Genomic DNA, 22,770 nt, shown 5'->3' on the forward strand with positions numbered 1-22,770 from the left:
CATCATGTAAATAGAATACAGCAAAAAAAAAAAAAGCTGCAAGATCACTCCCACAGCTATATAGAGACACATACACCCACCCCTTATCCATTGAATTTGGTTTTAGTAGAGGCCTGCAAATTAAATTGGACAGCATCAGGATTTTTTATGCTCAACAGTTTGTTTACATTTTTTTCACAGCCTGGCACACACTATGCTTGCTTGGAGTGAATCTGCAATTATTTAGATTAAGAGACACAAGATGAGCACGTAGATGGAAAAATGGAACTGTCAGTGACTCCCTACTGAAGATTCATTGAAGCAACAGGTTTGTTGAAGATTTGTAAAAATTAGAATGTGGTGGGTTTGATCATTGTTGTTGGCTTTTTTTTGCCATGTTCTTAGTACAATTCATATACTGAAAACAGAAGAGACAGCATTTTCTCAAGCCTCTAGTGTTCTGCAGAGAACTGTTGATGAGACAGAGTTTACTTATCAGAGTTAAGCTGGATGATGTCTGTGAGGAAACCCAAAGGTTCTGTGAGCTGTAGGATGTCCCTGTTAATCCTGACACAGAGGAGGAATATACTCACAAATGATGACCTTGACCTGTGAAAATAAATGACCTCGCTTGACCAACACACTTAGACAAGAATATGTGCCAAACCCAGGATAAAGTGAAAGCGAGGCAGACAGACGTATTTCCTGGGTTGGAGGCATTGCTAGGAGAATGTGATCACAGGGCTTCATAGCAGTCAATGGAAGTAGCTCAAAGTGTAAATGCAGTGCTGAAATGTGATTCAGATGACGGGGAGGGCTGCTCAGTAACTATGCAGGTGCCTTTTCAATCAAATAAAAACTTGCTCAAAACGAGATGGATTTATCAAATACAGATGACTCGTGAGACTCTGAAGGAAGCTGCTCCAACAGGTTTACAGTTAAACTTGAAGGAACTCCCCTCTGAGAACATGTGTAATAATCGTGCATGCCTTTTCTTTCTAGGTATAGCACAAGCATCAAGATATGGTAATTAACAGGCAGCATGTAGCGAATGAACAGCTAGGACCAGGCCCGGTGGTACTGGGTATGAACACCGTACAATTCCACGAGGCAGCACACCTGGGAGGGGGAGGGCAGCAGCAAAGTGAGGAAAGGGTCCACTAAGGAAGCAGGGAGATGCCTGTGCAGCTGCCGGCGGACCCCGTCCCACTGGCGTCAGAAGAAAGGCGAGACCCACAGGCCGTGCCTCAGCCACATGACCTGACCCGGGAGAAAAATGAAAAGGGAGCCCATTCTGCAGCTCCTTCTTGTGTGATGGCCCCGCGGTATTCAAAACCCACGGGGCTTAGCGCCTCCTCTAAGCTCTTGTGCATGACAAGATGAGCATAGAAGAAGTACTGGCCTTGTAAGTTTTGAATTCCGCGGGGCCGGCACACAAGGAGGAGCTGCGGAACGGGCTCCTCTAGCTGCGAAATGACTCTTGCCCTCCTCAGCAGTGGAGGAGAAAGAGAGACCCTCAGGACCCTATCTGCATGAAATAGTTGGGAGCCTGAATGGATTGTGTGTGTATTTCAATACCTTGTGTGTGTGTGTGTGTGTGAGAGAGAGAGAATGGGAGTCTCCCTATTAAACTCTAAATCTCTCCATGCTGAGTATTTTCCAAATCCTCCTGTTTCCCTTTCCCTATAGTTTTTATTTTCTCAAACTCACAGATTTCTACTGTATCCCCTGCCCCCCCCCCCCCACACACACACACCCCTCTTCCTTTATGTACCAATTCTGGAAAAACAAAAGCTTTAAGATAAAGCAGAATAAAGAGGGGACTAGAGACTGTGAAAAGGAAAATGTTCTGACAGTGCAAATAATATGTTAGTTCTCATGCTCCAGTCTCTTCCAAACACGGGATTCAGGGAAAACTGTATTGGGTGGGGGGCTGGAGTAATAGGGTGCTGCAGGGCAGGACTGAGGTGCATTAGCAGAGATCAATCAGTGTGTGAGTCTTGGAATTGGAATTAAAAGGGATTGTGCAGGGCACAATTCAGGTACATTACATTGGCAGAACTGTGTGTGCGGTGTCTCATTATTGGTATAGCAGGGGGTGCTACAGGCAGTGCCTTAACTAGAATCCTGGTGGACCCGGACAAACATTATTGGGGTTCTCTCCTTCCTGGCCCCCCTCCTTGACCTTCTTCCAGATCCTCTCCCTCTTGCCGCTTTCCAGGTTCTCTCCCTTTTACATCTCCCATGATCTCTTCCTGTGTCCTCTTCCTTCAGTCCTCTCCATGGACCCCTTCCTGGGTCCTCCTTCTCCTCCCCTTCCCTCTCCTCTCTTTTGGCTGGTTTGGAAAATAGGGGCAGCAACAATAGGAATAAAAATCAGCACAGGACCTGTTGGTGGGTGGGGAGTGGATTCTGTCTGCAGTGCAACAATGGAAAAACGAAGCATTCCCATGCCTCCTATCAAACAATACAATCAAGAAATAGAAAACATTATTCATTATAGTAAAACCATAAGAATAAAAAGAATACAATAGTTCAATACCAGTTGCTGAATAAGAATATCCAATAATTAAAAAGATATGCACATTTTTAAAAGCTCCCAAACACCAATAAAATATTTAAGAAAAGCAGAGGACATTAAGCAACAATTAACAATTACAAATAATAAGGATTAAATGATTCCCCACTCTTCATACCTGGGATTAGTCAGAAGTGGGGGATGCACACACACCTATATACAGATGCTGGCTGACACTTACCTTCTTGTGCTGGCCACACCCACCCCCACACCCACCCACACATATGCTTTCGATTGCTGATACTCACTGATACACACGCACTCACGCTTGCTGACACAAATACGCATGTTTCTGCATGCGTGCTGACTTGCGCATATAAGTGAATATAAATGCTTTCTTACATTTGTGCTTAGGTAGGATCCAGGCATGGGCACAGGACAATAGGGTCTGGGTCGGCAGACTGGTAATGCTCTTGGAGGAAGTGTCCCTAGGCATGGTAAGGGGAGAGATGCAAGTCATGGCCTGAGGATGAGGTGCTGGTGGCATAGAACAGTAGGAGGCCTGGAAGTATTGGCGGTTGGCTGCTGTCTGGTGAGGCAGCACAGGTGTGAGGGTAGGCAGCGGCAACATTTCACTGCGCTGAGGCTAAAAGGGGGGTGTAGGAGAGCAGCAGAAGCAGGCAAAGGGAGCTGCTGCCGCTGCCATGGAGCCTACACACGGAAGGCCTGAGAGAGGAGCAGACACAGGAAGCCCCTGCCCCCGCCGTGGAGACTGAACATGGGGGAGGCATGGGAAAGGAGTAGGCCAGGAAAAGCACCACAGAGACGGAACATAGTGAGAGGGGCCAGCAAGAGGAGCATGACCAGGGAGCCGCTGCCGCGAGGAAATTAAATAACCATAAATACGGGCAGCGAGCCTGAGGGCGACTCCTGCTCTATAGGAAAAGATGAATGCAGGCCTTCCATTGGTCACAACATCTCCGCAGGCATGGGGCCGCTGCAACTAATATAAATCACGTGACTGACCTGACAGGCCCATCGGGGCATACCCGAAGCCTTGATGGGCCAATCTGCCACTGAGCACAAATCGTTGAGAGAAAAGATCAGTAAAGAATACTGCAGGAGACTGAAACTGATATGGCATGGGATACAATACATCAATCAGCTTGCAATCCTCACACTCAAAAACAGTTTTGGAATCATAGACGGGCCTCCAGTCTTAAAGTTGGACAAGCATCCCAACGAACAGAAAGAATGAGTGGGAATATGCCAGCACACTTGGAGAAAGAGGCAATAGAACTTCCAAGCCAAGAAAAAAAACTCTTGAAAGAATTGGACCAGCCACAAAGGAAATACAGTAGTCACATGTGGCTCAAAACCCGACACAGGAATAGCTAAGGAGACGTGGACTTAAACCTAAAAATGCGAGATTGATAATTGCAACACAGGACAGTGGACTACAAGATGGTTTACAACCAGCATAGAAAAAAATGGTGAAATAGACAAATGCAAATTCTGTAAAACAGACTGGAAATGGTTATGTCATGGTATGTGAGCTCTTGCACTGAGGCGAGATTGGCGCTGACCCACTGGTGACCCAGCCGGGCCCTCACTCACTGAGACTGGGACCAGGTCTGGGCTTCACCTATACCAGCCTCCTCCACCGCAGGTTCAGTCCTTGGATTTAGAGGCCAACAGGACTTAGACTAGGATCCCATGGGTACCAGATGGATGTCGGCAAGAAACAGGCCCAGGTGAGGGCAGATGGCAGGCAGCAGCGTCAAGGTCCAGGCAATAGCCGAGACAAGTGGAGATTAGGTGGTGTCAGGTTCCAGGCAGTGGTCAGGACAGACAGACAGACAACAAATAATGTCAGGTCCAGACAATGGTTGGGGCAGGTGGAGATCAGGCAGCGTCAAGTTCCAGTCTGTGGTCAAGGCATGAGAGATCAGTCTGAAGGAGAGCAGGCAAGGACTGGAGCAAGGCAGGGCAGAGACAAGGCAAAGGCAGGCTGGAACAAGGCAGAGCAGGAATGGAGCAATAAGGCGGGGAGGATGAGACTGGGCAGGAATAAGACATGACAGCCAAACAAGGCCAAGCGATATGCACTGCAGCAAAGCAGGGAGACCTTTTGCGAAGGCACCGGCTTGCAGACACATCAGGGTTTAAATGGCCTGCTGGCCGTGACATAATCTTCCAGCGCTGGAACCCGTTTCCCACCATGGCACCAATAAGGAGAGCAGAAGGCCGCATGCATGCTGCCATGGGAGTCTGAGTAGGTGACTTCAGTCGCCAAATGGTCCAGCAGTCAGCCCATCATCACTAGGTGTGATGTGCTGATATCAGAAGGCTTGAATACAAAGAGGCATATTAAGGTGCTATGGCTCATTCATTTGAAACTATGTAAACAGTACAACAGAGGGAGGCAACTCCACTCTTCGAATGCCAGCAGCCATTTGGGATTTCAAAATATCCACACTGAATAATCATGAGATGCATTTGCATGCACTGCCTCCACTGGATGCAAATGCGTCTCATTCACTGTGAATATCCTGAAAACCTGACCAGCTGGCAGCACTCGAGGATCACAGTTGCCTACCCCGCCCTATAACATCACTATTCCAGAAAAACACTGGGATCATGACACTGAGAGAACTAAAGAAGTTGTGATTACCTAAAGCATCTGAATGTAATCTTCTTTGAAGTATCTGAAAAGCGGAATATAAATCAAATAAATAAAAATCTGGGACATTCCAATTCCAAGCAACTATTCTGTGCTATATATTGAGAGACAGATCATCAAGTGCCAAGAGGTGCAGTCAGAGACCAAGAAAATGCAGCAGAAAGTTACAGAAAGAATCCAGACTATACTGGGTGCTACTGGCTTGATTAACAAGAACTTTCCAGACACACCTTGATAAGTTATTTGTACATATTTCTCCCTATGAACTCCAGAAGGGGGTCTCACTTTGGCACAATGCAAGTATTAAGAAAAGTACTAGCAGTCCATTTGAGAGACTGAGACTGTACCCAACATGCCCTGACCTATGAATGAAGTTCATTCCTGTCATAGTATGTGTAAAACTAATCCATTTAGAGATACTACCCCAGGGCATAACACTAGCCCAAGTAATTATTGTGTCCCTGTCAACAACAATATTATACAGAAATATTAGTAAACTGTTTTGTAGTGTCCTCAACAAAAAGTAATGCTATGCAATTCCTAAAAGTAAAAACTTGCACAGGAGTCAGATTGGGTTCCTCTCCAAGCACTGAACCACTGACCACATCTTTACCTTTCATACACTGATTAAAAAGCAAATGAAAAACACCTTCTAGGAAGAAATGATCACGCATAATCTGGACATACTGAATATGTAAGAGCCCCTTCTGACACTCCAACTGATCTGCTGCCATGCAGCATATTCAAAACTTGTGGGACTGGCATTTCCTGTATCCTGGTTTCACAATGCTAGCACAGCTTGTAAACCATTGTGATCTATATATGGAACAATGATATATAAAATGTCTAAATAAATAAATAAATATTCTTTGGCGCAGGCCACTGGGTCACTGCACTGTCCTTCCTCGGGTCCATCTATATCATGTCGGGCAAAATTATGTGACCCAGGAACTCTATGGGCCATTTCTCAAATTCACATTTTACTAACTTATGTATAGCTTATGTCTTTGAAGGATTTCCAGGACCTGACAGACTTGTCTGTCATGTTCTGCTGGATTTTCAGAAAATATCAAAATATCATCTAGACAGATCACCATAAACTAGTCCAGCATATCTTGAAAGAACTCAGTTATGCTGAAAGCGACCGAGATCGCAGACCACAGCGATTCTGGCACAGAGAAATGGGGAGAATTTTACAGGAAACTGGGATGGGAGGGTGTAGGCCTAGGGTGGGGGAGGGGGATGACTATGGGACGGGAAGCAGAGGAGGGAAATTTAGAGTGTGTTTTACTGGAGAGGGAGGGGTGAGGCCCGGGCTGGTTGCGATCTTGGTATGAAAGTTTGTTATAAGCAGCTTTTTGATACAGCAAAAGGGGGGGGGGAGGGGGTTAGATATTTGTGGTAGTAGGGGGTGGATATCATGTTGGGAGGCCTGCAACTTGTGTTTTTTTTTCTTAAGATGTGCTACTTACCTGGATATCTCTGAGCTGGTTAGGGTTAAAGTTATCTGGCTATATGTAGCCAGATAACTTTAAACAAGCATATTCAGTGGGACGTTTGTCCCACTGAATATACTGAACAAGTTATCCATCTAACTGTAGTTGGATAACTTGTCCTTTAAATGGCCTACTGAATATTGGCTTCAGTATATGGAGGGGAATGTTACCTGCTGAATCTTCCAGATAATATGTGGCTCATGTCGTTCCAGCCATGGAAGATCAAGGATGACTGTAAAATGTGGTGTCTTAATGAGAATTAACATGATAGTCTCTTGGTGCTACTATGCAGTTGGCAGTACATGGGTTTGGGTTTTGGCAGTAACTGGCCCTGATGCTAGGGGTGAACCATCAATGGTTCCTACCAAGATATTTAGATCTTTTGATCATATGGGGACTCAATGTTGTTTAGCAAACATTAGATCCAGAAAACAGATGGATGTCTCGGAACTGATCATGGCTAATGCCAGGATTTGGTTATTTTCCCAAGATAGTCCCATTGGCAGGGTGGCACAAGAAAGAGAGAGATGACCCCCAGGGCCATGTCAATGCTCAAGAGAAGTGCCCACCTCTCGACGCCCCCCTCTACTGAGGTCAGGAGATGGAGTTTCCTTGCTGGGGGCCCCCTTGACCTTGAGGCTTACTTTGGCAAGAATCTCAGAAATGCCCTGGAATGCCTCAATAAAGACATAGCCCCTCTCCATGCTGCTGCTCCTTTTCCTCTTTAGCGAGGCAACACTTAGGGTCATCAACCAGCATGAGTTCCTTGAGGGTAGATGGACCGTTTGTGGGAGCATCTTGTCCCTTGAAAGCTTATATTGCTCCTTTCTTCTTGTGGGCCTGCTATCCCAGGTGCCACTCATTTCTAACCAGAGAGTAAGTAGAACCTCTAGATTCACTGAGGTTCTACTTACGAACTAAACGAACTAGTTTATCTTTGATGTGGGGCACCAACTTCCAACAAAAATGAGCATGCAGGACCAGTTCATTTTAGTACCAACTGTTAGCAACCTGGTTAAATTCTATTACATACTCAGTTACATTGTAGTGTCCTCGGTGCAGCCTGCATACTACATTGCAGCATCCTTGGAACAGCTCCAAGATTCTGTTCTCTGTTACTTGCATGTGATCAGAGTCACCGAAGGCTTGGGAGAGAGCTCCCTTAAATGAGTCCAATTGATTTACGACCAGATCATCCCATTCTAAAAATGGAGTAACCCATAAGAGGGCCTTTTTTAGTCAGTAGGCTGATTATGAAGCCAACGTTTTACTACTCAGAGGCGTAGGAATGGAGGTTCAATTAAAACCATAGTTTATATTGGTGTAAAACCTCCCGTATTTCCCCCCTTCTTACCATAAAACCTTTCTGGAAGGGGTAACTATTAACTAATGTACTTTGTTCCTGGCAGATTTCAACCTTGAACTGCAGAGCATAGAGCTGGACCCAAAAAACAGCAGGGTAGGCGATCCAGTGAAACCGTAGGTAAGCAACAAACAAAAGGATGCCACAAGAGCGTCTTTTTCAAAATTTAATCAAGGAGACGTGTAGAATCAAATAAAATTGCCTGAAGCCCTTTCCCTTCCTCCATGAGGCCTTTAGCACAGTCCTGCAGCTGCTCCATCAGCCTATCCCTGTTTTGGGCTGGTCCAAATTGTCACAGCCCGCTCTGCTGTGGGTCTAGAATGTACAAACAGTAGCAGACAGACAATACCTTAAGTAAGGGTGGATGTTCTGAAGCAAGGTCTTCGCCTGCAGCAGCTACCATTCCCTGAGGGTTGAGTCCTTGGGTTCAGGCGGCCACCAGGTCTCTTCAGGTTCAGGAAGGCACCAGGAACCCCAGGTGCCTCTGGAAACAGGAGCCAGAGGCAGGAGCAGGAGCCACGAACCAGGAACACTGGAATGCAGGAGCACAAGAACAACGACCAGGCAAGAGAGATACATGGAGCAAACTCAGTGTGGGCTGTTGGACCAGCAAAGCCTAGTGAGCTTCCTTATATACTGCTATCTATTAGGAGCCACATCTAATGCTGATCCAATAGGAGGCCCTTGAAGGCCGGCCTTCTTAACATTTCTTGATATTTACCAGAGTGACTATTGCTTCAGGGTCCACATGGTCCTGAACACCTGAGGCCACAGGTTCAAATCCTGCTGTCCCTAGCAGATGTACAAGATCAACATAGACCCTGTGAGTTTTGAATACACTGCAGGTCCAGCACACAAGGAGGAGCAGTGAAACAGTCCCTATATTCCTCCCCCCAACAGAGCAGAGCTGGAGGTGGAATGGGCTCCTGAGCAGCACCAATAGTGGAATGGGTACCTGTCCTCTTACCCCAGTGGGTCAAGAGACAGAAGCAGAAGAGTGCGAGAGGCCCAGATAGGTTTGCTCATGGATCAAGGAATGGAGAAGAAAAAGAGATCTGGTCTGCATGAGTGAGAGAGGGAGCCTGCCTGTGTATGTGAGAGAGAAAAGAGAGAGTTTGTATCCCCTTGCCCCTCTCTGCCCACAAACTAATCCACGACATGCTCAAGGTGACTGGAAATCAAAAGTTCCCAGATATGGGCATTGCCTCCTATCTCATGACATTTTAATTTACTTTCATGCAGGTACACCATGATGACTGATTCACCCTTCTCCACATGCGTATTTATATCTTCAAAGAATTCTATTAGATTGGTAAGGAAGACTTCCCAAGGTCCATATTCAGTCACTGTCATACCTGGGAACTCTCAGGATTTCACTCTGAGACTCAGGAAATTTGCTTGAGTTGCAGGGTCTCAGGGGAAACACTAGAAATCTCAGGGCCTCTCTGTATACCGCTCAGCCGCTCCCCTTCTTCAGTAAGCCTGTAGAGAACAGGAGCAGTGGGGTGAGTCTGGAGCAAACATTGCAAGCTGCATTTGGGAAGAAAATGGAGAGGGGCTGCAGCTGTGATTCCAGATTTGGAACTCACACAGGTGGAGTGAGGATGCAGTCATGGAGCTGTGACTTATTAGGGGGTGAGATCAAAGAGTGTTGGTCAGGGAGAGAGGAAGGGGAAGTATGCTGGGGTCATCTCTTGGAGGGGGAAAGGTGATGGTGGTGGGTTGGAGAAAAAGAGAGAAAGTGTGAATTAGTTGGAGGAGGTAAGAGAGAAAGCTGATTTCATAATATTCCATTCCTTCCCACCCACCATCTCAGGGTGACAAATGTTCACAGGTATAATCAGTGCCCAGATAGCAAAGTTAGCTGGATAAATTTATCTAGCTAAGTTTCTGCACCCATGCTATTGAATAGGGAATAGCCACTGCTATTAATTGCATCAGTAGCATGGGATCTTCTTAGTGTTTGGGTACTTGCCAGGTTCTTGTGGCCTGGTTTTGGCCTCTGTTGGAAACAGGATGCTGGGCTTGATAGGCCCTTGGTCTGACCCAGCATGGCAATTTCTTATGTTCTTAACATAGCTGGCTAACTTTATCCGGCTAATTTTAGTACAGCTCTTTGGCCCAACAAGACTTAGCTGGATAAGTTATCCAACTAGCTCTGAATATCAGAAGTAGCTTAACTCCTCCCTGGAATGCCCCTAATCTATCTGGCTAATAAGATAATAAGATAGTCAGTTAACTGACCAAATATTCATTTAGCTGGATAACTTCTGAGCTATCTGTCTAAATGCTTCTGAATATGGAACTCCCCTTTGTTACATCCATGCTGGCTCTTCCTTATTAAGCCATGTCTATCCATTTGAGGAGGAGGCTTATAGGGTGGATGCTGGGAGCAGCGAGGAGGCAGCAGAAGGATGGACGGGGGAAATGTAAGATGGTAGGTGGCAAGGGTTAAGAATAGAAATGGAGGCATTATATGGATGATGAATGGTGTGGAGGTGGAGGTGGAAGGAATAGGAGACCGTAACACAGCGTGCATGGTCTCTGACTGCAGGAGGACAGTCTAGATTAGACTCCGGCTATTCTTCTATAGACTTTTAATTTTTACAGGCAAAACATCAAACAAACAAGAACCTGCTTATCTCAGCAGTGATGGAAACAAAAATTGTAGTAGCTTTAGCAAACGTTCTTCCTCCTTCTCCTCATGTCTGGGGGGTCCCCCTTTCTTTTCGGGTCCTGGCTTCTTATCCCTCTCTCCAGGGGAAATGCCCTGCAACCAGGATACCCTGCGGCTGTCTTCAGGTAGACCAGCCTGGTCCTGAACTTTTAAGGAGGGTCTAACTTACACTGCTTTATAGAGACAGAAAGATTGGAAGACTAGGAGAGGCAAATGGAGAGGTAGCGAGAGCTGAAAGATGTGAGAAGCGATGGTAACGAAGAAAAAAGAAATGGAAGCTAAGAAGAGACAGATGGAGAGAATGAGAGACTGAATGTGGGTGCTTGATGGTGAGCTAGTGGCAGCGATAAGCAATGGCACTGTGGTAGGATCAGTCTCTTGTCTCGTGGCCTCCCCTCTCCCACCCACTGCTGCTCCTGTGCAAGAGTTATTTGCTCAAAAGTAGGGAACAGCCACACCTAGCCTGGAAAAAAAAAATTAGTTAATATCGGTGAGAACTGTTTTTGCAGGCTGTTCCTCCAGAAATTAAACTCTGCATGTAGCACAGACAGCTAAAGACTGAACCTTCTTCAAAGCTTCATGTGGGCACCATACTGATAACACATAAAGCACGAGTACTCCACAGTCAGCTGAAATGCAGATTTTCATCCAAGCCCCATGTAGGTTTCACACTAATATACATAAAGCATGAATACAGACAGCTGAAGAGCAGATCTTCATCACATCCTTTTGCAAGTGTCGCACTGATAGACATAAAAACAGGAATACAGCACAGACAGCTGAAAAGCAGACTCAGAAAATAAACTGTTAAACAGGCAGGTGCGTTGCCAAGAGAAAAGATGAATACCTTCTATTGAAAGGGAAAACACATAGAAACATAAACAGATAAAATATATTGGGCCAGAAATGACAAGAGTCCTAGTGATAAGCACTCCAGGAGAGAGGGGGTGCCAGCATGGCCATTTGGCTAGGGCCTACAATGTTCAAGGGGCCTACTTTTGTTGGGCAGAATTTTAAAAAAAAAGCTAAATATATCTATTTCTAACATGTATAAATAAAAATTTCAATTGTAATTGAAGAATTTGCTAACAAAAAAAGCTCGTAAAGTCTTCTTAAATAAATAAAAATTATTTGGGAAATTTAGAAAACGATTTCTCTTATTAAGTGTCACATCAGAACCTTACATAGGGGCCTACTTTTCTTAGCTGGCATGGGCCTAATTCCTGCTCTCTCCGAGCCTGGCGATAAGGCCAAAAGAAGAAGCAATAGAGCCGAGATATGGTTGAGAAGACTCTGCTGCCGCTGCAGATATCCACTCTTCCACAAGCAGCTTGCACAAAAACTATTGCTGCAATCTGTTAATAGTGCCAGGCTTTCTGGCATCATGCCCAGAATCGTTTACCATTTGATATAACTCCCAGGACGATGTCAAGGTGTAGTTTCTTTCTATTTGTCATCTTCTCCTCTATATGCGCTTTGGGATCTAAAGTTGTTTACAGACTTAAAAACCATGACTACAAGTAACATAATGTTCTGGGGCAAGGGGGACGGGGAGGGTCATGCAGGCGGACTTAAAAATTCAGGGCCATACACTCTCTCCTCCTTCTCTCTGCGCATTTGATTTTAATCTTGCTGACACTGTTTCCCTTGTTCAACAGCTGCGAAGGCTCAGGCACTGGCTCTGCTCCCTGTATGATTCATCTCTCCAAAAAAGAAAAACTTCTAGTTAGGTAAGTCATTGAAGCTTTGCATTTAGAATTTTAAAAGAATAAGAAGAGAAGATTAAAAAAAAACCCCAAAACATGAGGCAGTAAAAAAGGAAAAAAAAAATGGATCTTCAATAGTCAAGCAAGAATCTTACAAACAGACAGACACTCAACTAGTGTCTGATGGCAAATTAAATCAACACCTAGAAGCTTAACTTGAGTCGAGAAACTTGTCTTCTCCAGAAACAGCTTTGGTGGATGTTGGAAGGAGTCTGGGATAGTTTTTCTGTCCGGTATTATTTGTTTCCAGGGGATTGTTTAAAGCCATTTTTCTACTTGCTTTTGCAAATGCTCATGAGGAAATGATTCATCTGCAGATCTTCTGTGATCAGCAGCACAATTGTCATTTTCTCAGCTGGTCGATTTTGTATGGGTTTCTTTTTTCAGTTCATGCGGTCACTAATTGTATAAGTACCTTTTTGATTTCTTGCTCTCTAGGTTAAATAATAATTGGATTTTGGGAGCTTTAATTCAGCTCCCTCCCTCCTAGGTTTCTGTCTCGAAAAAAAAGTGTAGGAGAAGTGTTACAAATCTCTTGTGATATGACTTCATGTTTGCTGACTCACCACTGGAAGTTTCCAGTTCTTGTGCTTTCCACATACCACAAGTTGTGTTAGGGAGCTGAGGCTGAAGCCTGGTGGCCTGTTCTCTTTCTTGGATGAAGTAGTTTGGCTGCCCTGCTACTTTACTTGAGTGCATAGAAACAAAGGCTTTACAAAATAAGGCACCTCATTATTGGTTCCTGCTGGTGAGAATTCACAGTGGGAGGAAGGCTTTAGCCATGGTAAATACATTTTCAATCATGATCCTTACCGCGAGGCAGCCTGAAGCGGGGGCTCTGCCCGCGTTTTCAGACACAGTGGATTTTTATTGAGATGTGCGGGTCTCCTTGCCTGACTGTCACGTTCCTTCAGTGTGCTGAGTTAAGTCTGCTTATGTTTTCTCTGCACACTAATTTGGCCACTTAATGTTGAGTGACCTTTCTACTCACTCACAGGCCGATTCAGTAAAAGTCGTGGGAGAGCCGGGGAGCGCCCGCTCTCCCGACGCGTGCACAGGCCACTCTCCTATGCGCACGATTCATGAGGGAACAACATGCAAATGAGGGCCCATGGTAAAAGGAGGCACTAGGGACCCTAGCGCGTCCCTAGTGCCTCCTTTTTGATAGGAGCAGCAGCTGTCAGCAGGTTTGACAGCCGACGCTCAATTTTGCCGGTGTCGGTTCTTGAGCCCGCTGACAGCCATGGGTTCGGAAAACGGATGCCGGCAAAATTGAGCATCTGTCTTCCGACCTGCGGGCCCCGGGCAGATTTTTAATTTTTATTTTTTTAATTTTTACTTTTTTTTAACTTTTGGGCCCTCCGACTTAATATCGCTAAGTTAATTTCTGAAAGTAAAATGTGCGGCTTGGCTGCACATTTTACTTTCTGTATCGCGCGGGAATAACTAATAGGGCCATCAGCATGCATTTGCATGTTGCGGGCGCTATTAGTTTCAGAGGGCTTGGCCGCACGTTTTCGACTCACTATTACCCCTTAGTGTATAAGGGGTAAAAATAGAGCGTCGAAAACGCGGGCTAACAGTGCGCTCCACCGGAGCGCACTGTACTGTATCAGCCTGATTATGTTTGAAACTTCTCCACCAGTCTAGTATTTGAGCCAATCTATCAATAATTAACAAGTCAAAGGGCGTTTTAGCCCATATACTCCTGGTTTCTCTCCCTGTTAGATGAGAAGCCTACCAAAGATCATCGGGTGTTCTTTATACCAGGAGTTTCCCCCCTGAGGAAGCCGCTTTTAGTGAAACAAGAGCCTTGTCAGGGCAATTGACACCATACCCAGGAGGAACACATTACCTATTTGTTTTCTGATTTATTGCAAGCACTTTTTGGATAATACACTGGCTACTCATTTTTTGTGCTTTCCAACATTGTCATTGTATTTATCAAGGTAAAGCATACCTCCTGTTTAAAACAGTTTTCCTGTTCATTATTGTTGTAACAGACTGCTGGAAAGTAATTGTGCCATGATGGTCAAGCACTGACAACACATATATTAGCACTCACGCCATAGGAGTGCATAGTCTGCAATTGATCCATGTTTAACTTATCAATACTTATTTGTGGAAGGGTCACATGATTGTTTGTGCCACATTTGTTAACATTAAGGTGTTCATTTATTTTAATTTTATTTTTCTGTGAATGATTAATAAAGATTTCTGTTTTAATTAATTCCATAACAACAGTACTAGTGCTCTTTTGTCCAGTCCTTTGGAATGTTTTTCTGCTTATATATAAAAGATATATATATAAAAGATGTATTTATTTATTTAAAATCGTTTTTATACTGCATATACAAATGTTTATAAGATCTAAGCGGTTAACAATAAAAATAATAATAAATACAATAATTCAAAAAATAAAAATACAAGTGGTCTAAAAGAGAGCAGGTACACAGAGATGAGAGATGATACCTTTTTATTGGAATAATGTGATGCATTTCTTGACTAGCTTTGGAGAGCTAATACTCTCGTCTTCAGGAAAAAGAGAGTATTAGCTCTCCAAAGAAAGGGGGTTATTTTCTAAATGTTTATCGCGTGCGATAGGATTTAAATTAGCTGGAGGGGAGGAGTCAGGGTGGGGAGGGGGAGGAGTCAGCTGCGGCACTGCTGCCGGCGATAATGTGAGGCACATTATCGCCGGCAGTAGCACAGCGAATAGCTACACCTTTTACAGTGTCGCTATTTGCTGCAAAAGGCTGCAGCTAGCCTCATCGCGGCTGGTGAAATCACACTACCGCAGTGCGAACAGCTGTGGCCTTTCACAGGCCCACCCCCCTTCACCCCCCGCCCGTTTTTTTTCGTGGGAATCCTGCCCATAGTCAAGAAATGTATTAGGTTAGACCAATAAAAAGGTATCACCATTTATATATATACAGTGGCTTGCAAAAGCGTTCAACCCCTTAAAAAGTCTACAGATTTGTGTGTATTACAAGTGACAATTATACAGATTCTTCCAGACAGTATGTTTACTGCAAACTAGTATGCTCATAAGTAAATTTTCAAAGTCACAATTCATTATTTCTCTGTATTTTTTATAAAATAAAATTAAAAACTGAAAAATGCTGCTTGCATAAGTATTCAACTCCTTCAGACTAGTACAGCTTTAAGTAGATGATTCACTACAGAATCATCTACAAATCCATCACAACCATCTACAAGGCCATCCACCATCACACTCGGCTCGACCTACAAATCCCCTTTAAAAAACACACATCCACCAGACCCATCAGGGAATCTTACAAAGAATCACTACAGGTTCCACATGCCAAAACCTACCAACATAAATCTCTCAGTCGCAGAGCCTTCTCCTCAGCAGGTCCACCTCTATGGAACTCTATCCCACCTGACTTGAGACAAGAACCCTGCACACTAACATTTAGGAAAAGACTAAAAACTTGGCTTTTTAAAAAAGCATTCCCAGGCCTAGATTAAAACCGCCACCCAACAGCACTAACTATTATTCAAAAACTGGTTTGAAAAAAGAAACCACACTCATACCCAGCACCCTTTTATCACGTTACACAACTGTATCATATAGATTCTTTCTTACTATACAACTATGCAATTGTCTGCAATGTAAGGACTATACTGCTCAGTTATCTCCCCCTTTTCCAGATCCAAGTTAATTCTCCCTGTTTTATTGTAACTTTCTCACTTCCATCCTATTGTTTGTGTTTGAAGTTGGAATATTGATTACTATGTTACCCTCTGCTTTACACACATTGTTAATTGTAAACCGGGTTGATGTGATTCTTGTCATGAAATTCGGTATAAGAAAAATAATAAATAAATAAATAAATAAGTCTGTTGGGGTAAGTTCCTACCAGTTTTGTACACTGGGAGTGATTTTTGCCCATTCTTCCTGGCAGATTTGCTCCAGGTTGTTCAGGTTGGTTGGATGACACTTATGGCCTGCAATGTTCAAACAGTACCACAGATTCTCGATTGGACTGAGATCTGGACTTTGACTTGGCTATGGTAGAGATTCACCTTTTTGTTATTCCATCATTCCTGTGTTGATTTGGCCTTGAGCTTGGGATCATTGCCCTGCTGAAAGGTGAACTTTCTCCCAAGTTTTAGTTTTTTAGCAGACTGAAGCAGGTTGTCTTACAGAATCTCCCTGCATGTTGCACCATCCATCCCTCCTTCAATTTTAACAAGATGCCCAATCCCTGCTGAGGAAAAGCATCCCTACAACATGATTTTGGTCACTCCCCCCCCCCCCCCCCCCCCCCCCATACCTTACCTTTGGGATAGTGTTTGCTGAGGAATGGGCAGTCTTAGGTTTGCTCCACACATAACATTTCAATTTTGGCCAAAAAGCTCCATTTTTTTCTCCTCTGACCACAAAACCCTATCCCACATTTTAGCTGGGTCACTCTGATGCTTTCTGGCAAACTCCAGACATGCTTTGATGTATTTTATTTTTCAGTAATGACTCCACCCTCCCACGCAGGGGCTGGTACAGGCTTCCTTGCTGCCCTGTGCGAACAAATGCTTTGCTTACCCCACCCCTTGTTCATTCATTGTCTGTCCCGGGCCCACAAAAAAAAAAATCCCAGCTCCCTTCAGTGATACAAAATTTGAAAACTGATACCATCTGTCGCCCCCTCCCATCCCCCCCTCCCCGGGTATTAGTAGGGGCCCTAGGCGAACTTTATAGCCTTGCACAATGCCCTCACCCCAAACCTCCGCCATCAGCCTGCTACACACACACAGAGTTAAGAGTTATGCATTTATAATAACAAATATCAAAGTACCATATTCTGAGTAAAAATATCACTTACATTATATTTACTTGCCCTGCTGTGATGCCAACCAGAAAGCCTGTAAAATCACACTTGGAACCCATATGGTATTAGGCCTATTGTAACATGTGTTGTATGTGAACTTGACTCTCCAAAAGCCCTAAAACACTAATACACTTCCTATTAGGGGAATGCCTCAATTCAGTCACACATGTAGAGCATAAATAGACCCTCACCAAATACAGAATAGAGCAACTATAAAGTAGAAATATAAATGTGACATGGAAACCACAAGAAGCCAGACTTTCCATGCAATGGAACAATAAAAACCAGAACCATCAAGACTCCTCAAACATCAAACAATAAAATCAAGAAATAAAATAAATACATAATCATAATAGTAAAGACATGCTAATAATAATATTCCAAAACAGATGACAAATAATCCATTTATTTATTTATTTATTTGTTTGTTTGTTTATTTATTTATTTAAAAACTTTTCTATGCCGTCGCTAAGTTATGTACCATCGCAACGGTTTACAAATAGGCACAAATAGGTATATGTAGGTAGGTATCGTACATTCTAACAAGTGCCAACTAAAAATGGTTACAATATCATTCATAAAGTTAAAAATTTTGGGTAGTGATGGATTAGTCTGGGAAAGTTTATTGAGGTACTTTATTTCGGTCTATTTCTCTACCGTATTATGTATTTATAATATTGGGATGCCATTTATTCTTAGCTGCATTTTTCTGTATTTCTCATTCTCTCTCTCCCTCTCTACCCCCTTGTTTCTTTTGGAAAGGCTTGCTTAAAGAGCCATGTCTTTAAGGTTTTCTTAAAGGATTTGATGTCACTCTGTAATCTGAGTTCGGGTGGCATCGTGTTCCATAGAAAGGGCCCAGCCAGTGATAAGGCCCTTTCTCTTACTTGGGTTAGTTTTGCTGATTTTACTGTAGGGATTGTTAGTAGTGCCTTGTTAGCTGAACGAAGGTTCCTTTGTGGGACATGGACTCTTAGAGCTGTATTTAGCCAGTCTGCTTCTTTATCATATATTAGTTTGTGTATTGTGCATAAGGCTTTGTACTTGATCCTGTATTCAATTGGTAGCCAATGTAGTTCTGCTAGAGTTTCTGTTATATGGTCCCTTCTTTTTATTTTTTCCTGTTAGATTGAATAATTTTTTTCCTGTTAGATTGAATAATTAAAAACTCACATACAATTTTTTTAAATGTCGCATACACCAATAAAATATTTCAAAACAGTAGACACATTAAATAACATCTGAAAAATAAAACTAAAAAGAATTTTAAAAATTCATGCCCTCCATACCTAGGAACATTTGATTTCCAGTCACCCTGAGATTGTCGTGAATTAGTGGGAGTGGAGTGCTCAAACTGTGTCCTCGCTTTCTTATATTTACACACACACACACACACACACACACACACATACACACACGCTCATACACACATACACTTCCTCTCAGACAAACCCACAGGCATGTCCAGCTCTTCTTTGGTTGGGATCTGCCAGCAGCACCCAGGCCCTCCTCTTCATTTTAGCTGCTGGCAGGTTGGAATCCACCTGCAGTCCCATTCTCTCTCTCTCTCATACATACACACAACCCAGGCAGCTCCCATTCGCGCCTGCAGACACCTTGCCCATCCAAGGAAGGCTCCCAAGCATGCACACGCACACACATCCACATCCACCCATCCCAGGCAGGCTCCTGTATTCTCATCTCATCGTGAGATGAGAATACAGGAAGCGCTAGCTCCGCGAGTATTGAATTGCGATAGGGCCAGTAATTGAGGAGGAGCTGCAGGATGGGCTTCTTCCGCCACCGGTGGATTGGAGAACTCTGGTGGCCAAATGGGCTTTCTGATTCTTCTGCCGCTGGTGGGATGGGGAACACCAGTGGCCACAACGGGCCTCCTGCTTCTTCCACCGCCAGTTGGATCGGGTTCACTGGTGGTAGCATGGGCCTTTCCTTGCTCCCGATGCCACCCACCCCCGGGTGAGGATGTGCAATTGCATGGTTTGCACACCCGGTCGCACTGGGCCTGGTTGTATGCAGAGCTTTTGATATGGTTGACTGGTGTTCCTCCACTCCAGTCTCAGCCACTGAACTCTGTAGGTCCTTCAAAGTGATTGTTGACCTCTCCTTTGCTACCCTCACAAGTCTCCTTGCTCTGATGCTCAGTTTTGAGGGTCTAGGCAGTATGTGGGTGGTATGATGCAGCTTCCATTTCCTCATAATTGATCCAACAGTGCTCACTGTGATATCCAAGCACTTGGATATTATTTTGTAAACTTTTCCTTGTTTGTTCATGTCTATAATTTTATTTTTAATTTCCTTAGAGTGCTCTTTGATCTTCATTTTCACAGCTTTTCTTCAGAGATTCACAGTCTGACCAACGGTACTAGAATTAGGAGGGATCTTTGATCCAAAAAAGCTGACCTTTTTTGATGATTCACAGGTAGAGGCCAGTTGTTAGGGCAATATCTTTCATTTGTGTAAACTTGGAGTTTACACAGGGGTTGAATACTTATGCAAACAGCATTTTTCAGTTTTTAATTTTATTTTACAAAAAATGCAGAAAAATGAATTGTGACTTTGAAATTTACTTTAAGAGCATACTGGTTTGCAATAGATATACGGTCTGGAACAGTCTGTCTAAGTGTCATTTGTAATCCACCCAAATCTGCTGACTTTTTTAGGGGGTCAAATACTTTTACTAGCCACTTGTATTATTTATTTATTTTATTAGATTTATATTCCGCATTTTTGTTAAACTTTCACTTTGTCCATTCTCTTTCTGGACACTGTCCCCTTTATCATAGTTCTCCACTCACTAATTGTGTCTTCAGGGTGATAAAATAATGCTCCAGACATCCTTGAAAGACCTCATTGCAATCCCAAGACAATTCTGTAACTATGGTCATATTCAGAAAAATGATCACGGGCTTGTAAGACTCTGGTTTTCAGCCTTCTGTTCTTGAACCATATATTTTAGGCAGTGTCTCGTGGTAGATTTGCCTCAGGAGATTGGGGGGGGGGGGGGGGGGGCTACATGGAAGTGGTGGTGGTTTCCCTTTCTGCACCCCTGCACTGATCTGAGCTTGGTCGGAGGACAGCAACAGCTGCTGAGGCTGCTTCCTCATCCTGATCTGCCCAGGCTGGAGCAATGTTGCCAACTCCTACCTAAAGAAAGTCACCAGATACACTGTGAAATGTCTTCAAATTGGGTTAAAAAGTAGCTAGAAAATTAACCAAAAAAAGAATACATTCTACCGCAGCACAAAAAAGAAAGTATCTGGAACATTTTGCTACACAGTGATGCCAGCCAGCATGTCTGGGAAATTTTGACTTTTGGTGTAGATTAGTAGAGGGGCAGGAAGGGGAGTGGTTAATATACACTTTTGCTCTCTCTGACAGACAGAACACACACACACACACATTCTTGCTTGCTCTATCTGACAGAGACATACACACTCATAGTTTCAGATCAATACATTTTGGCACACACAGAAATGCACACTTACACAGCCACATACCCCCCCCACACACACACACATGCACATTCTTACTCAGTCTAACACAGCTACACACACACACACAAACATATACTCACACACACACACACACACACACACACAAACTGACTGACACAGATACATACACTTTCTTGCTCTCACTCTTGCTTTATAGCACAGCTAAACACAGGGAGGCTGATAGACAGAAGCAATTTAGACGGATGACTGACATGTTATCCGTCTAAATGGACAGCCGGCGATATTTAGGCACATAATTCAGGGGCGGTACAGGGGACAGGCAGGAGGCATTTTGGGGTGGTCCAGAGTTAGCCGCAATGAAGCTAACTCTGGTCAGCCCATAGGGCTGTCCTAAAGATAGCCGGTTTGACAAAACCGGCTAACTTTAAGATAGCCAGGGATATTCAGTGGCATGGCCATGCCACTGAATATCCCCATTAAGGAAGAGAGATAGCTATATCCAGCTAACTTAACTAGCTGCTCCGTGGCTGAATATCTGCCCCACACTCTTAGGCACACATTTTGTGCTGTTGTGCTGCTGCTCATATGCTTGCAGGGAGGATAACTTTAAAAGCTGCTTGTGTACGCCCATATATATATGTATATATGGGCACGTGCAAAGATACTACTACTACTATATTTTATAACCTGCATGTATATGATATGTGCAGGGTTATAAATACGCGCAAATATGTGCTTAAACATGCAGCACTTATCCAGTTAAGTTACAATTTATCCAGCCAAGTAGCGGCAAAGGTGTTACTAGCCAGAAAAGACTGGAAAAAGCGTTACTTAGACGGATTAGTCTTAAAATGCTACTTATCCAGCTATGTCAATAGATGCCTGCAATGCAGCCAGCAGAGGTCATCTGGGAGCCTCGCTCCCAGCCGCTCTAGCCACCTCCCTGCTCATCACATGATGCTGCAGTTCCATGCCTGTTTAGCACAGCCTCCCCATACACTACTTGCTTCTTCGTTGAGTCACCTTGACTCCTTGACCTGACCATCCTTGCTTCCTTGTATTACCTTGCCTTTTGGCCTACTTTTGCCTCTTGCCTTGCCTTGTGGCCTGTTCAGGCCTTCAAAATTTGTTGTTTGCTTGTCCTGGTCCTGTCCTTATCCAAACCTAATCCAGTCCTTGTCCTGTCCAGTCAAGTCCCTGCTTCCAGATCAGGCCTTGCCCTCTCTTCAAGCCCTTGTATGCCTGTCTTCTGTTCCAGCCCTTGTCTTCAATCCCAGCCGTGCCCTTGGTTCCAGTCTGTGTCTTCAGCTCTGCCTGTACCCAGCTCCTACCAGCCCTCAGTACCTGTATCCAGCTCCTGCTTGTCCTCAGAACTAGCCGTGTTCCAGCTCTCAGCCTGTGCTGTGTTCCAGTTAAGTCCTGTTGGCTGCCAGAACCCAAGGGCTCACCTTGCAGGGAAAGTGGCTAGTACAGGCAGAAGACCCAGTCTGGCCTTGACCCAGAGTCTGGCCTTAGGGGGAAATCCCAGCCCAGCCTGTCTGACCTGTGACAGAATGAAGAGGTCATACAGACCCTCTGGAGTTGAACCAGGATTCACTGCCTGTTTGGTAAGCCTGGAAAACGAGGCAAGGGTTGTGGCAGGCAGCATAGCTCATAGTCAAAGTCCAGACCAAAGTCAAAGCCAAGGTCAACCCAGGGGCACAGAAGGAACTCAGTAACGCAGGATCTGGCAATGCACGTCTCAAGGAGAGAGGACCTATTGCCAAGGTATCGGATGAAGGCAGGGAGTATCCTTATATAGTCCCTGGAAGATGATGTCATCGATGACACCCACGGAGCTTTTCCTGGTGCTGGCCCTTTAAATCTGGAAGGGAGGCGCGCACGCATGCCTAGGAGGTCAGGAGCTGGAGTGGAGCATTGGTGGCTTTCCTGCTGCAAGAAGGCAGAGATGGTGTCGGC

At 44.3% G+C, this 22,770-nt stretch overlaps 1 protein-coding gene across 2 annotated transcripts in view; it reads left to right on the plus strand.

Annotated features, from left to right (window-relative positions):
* Positions 1-12,272: 12,272 nt before the first annotated feature.
* Positions 12,273-22,770, plus strand: part of LOC115096451 (catechol O-methyltransferase A-like) — a 71,668-nt gene continuing 61,170 nt past the window's right edge. Inside the window, exon 1 of one of the 2 annotated variants that reach the window (XM_029611078.1) lies at positions 12,273-12,446. The gene's annotated coding sequence lies outside the window, so the exon portion shown is untranslated. The remainder of the gene's footprint in view (positions 12,447-22,770) is intronic. The other variant, XM_029611060.1, reaches the window with a different exon arrangement.

Source organism: Rhinatrema bivittatum, chromosome 1, assembly GCF_901001135.1.
Source record: "Rhinatrema bivittatum chromosome 1, aRhiBiv1.1, whole genome shotgun sequence".
Taxonomy (NCBI): Eukaryota; Metazoa; Chordata; class Amphibia; order Gymnophiona; family Rhinatrematidae; genus Rhinatrema; species Rhinatrema bivittatum.